Raw genomic sequence first — 1,257 nt, 5'->3', positions numbered from 1 at the left:
CTGCCACCCATAGAACAGTATAGTGGATTGACAGCTCCTATAAAGAGGGCAACCGGTATCCACCTGTTTCTATTTACGATAATAATTGTCAGAGTTAGTGGAGTTAGCTCTTGAGTTGTATCATTTGTATTCTTTAGCCTGGAGATAAGAAGAGGAAACAAACTTGTTTAAAACATTAACATAAAGTTTAATAAGTAGCTCATTAGGATTTTTTCCTAGAGCTATAGAAATACTGGGAAATAGAGAGGCAATAGGAGGTTTTGTCCAGTTGGAAGTTAAACAGGCATGGGCATCAGGTCATCATGCTTATGAACCACCCCTTCTCAACCTCTTGGCTTTAATTGCTTTTGGATGAGCAAGGCACAAGCAACTCCATTTGGAACCTGACGGTTCTTATTTCCCCTCTTGTCTGAACAGTTTAGTCTTTTTTAAACTGGGCCCTTGTCACTGGGATAACTTTGGCCCACTAGGTTTTTTTCTTGGTTGGTCTGATTTGGTCCCACATAGGAGGGGAGTAATAGGCAGATCAGGTGGGAGTTAGTGCCCTTATGACACTTTTTGGCCAGATTTAAGCAATGATGAGTTTTGGAAGAAGTGGTGCTTGGACTGGGTTTACCTGAAGTCCATTAAGTTTAGTTTTGTCTGTTTTATAGGTCATATCCTGGCATCTTTAAAAAAATGCTGCTTAGTTTACTTTGTTAGATAGAAGTTATACTTCTGTAGAACATCAACAGATAAAATTTGAAGTTTTACAAGGAATATATAGAACAAAACCAATTAGAGCAAATATGTAAAGAAACAAATGTTTCAAAAATAAACACTTGCTACTGATTTTTTCCATGAATTTGACTGTACCTGCCTTAAAGAAGGATCCAAACTGCAGATAACAAAAACACTTAAAACAGCCATTGTTAAAATTTTAAATCTTTGGTAATGACAGTAGCTTAGTTATTTCCATTGTATATAACATTATAAGATAATAATTATAATTGGCATCAATGCCTTTTAAGCTCTTCTTGTTCCATCTGGAAACACTTGAACATAAACCTGTAAGTTTAGATTCCAGACAGCCAGGTTGCCCAAATGGCAGGTCTCTCCATCTGAACAGCGCTGACCATAAATGACAGAAATGCCAAAGTTTCTAAGTGACCATTATTATATGTAGGAGGGTTAGAGGCAGTGCATCTTAGATGAATGAGGGCATCACATCAGCTGGTCATTTTACCTTTAGTAAACATACACATTTTAAACTCTATT

Source organism: Castor canadensis, chromosome 1 (assembly GCF_047511655.1).
Source record: "Castor canadensis chromosome 1, mCasCan1.hap1v2, whole genome shotgun sequence".
Taxonomy (NCBI): Eukaryota; Metazoa; Chordata; class Mammalia; order Rodentia; family Castoridae; genus Castor; species Castor canadensis.
This window is presented reverse-complemented; position numbering follows the sequence as displayed.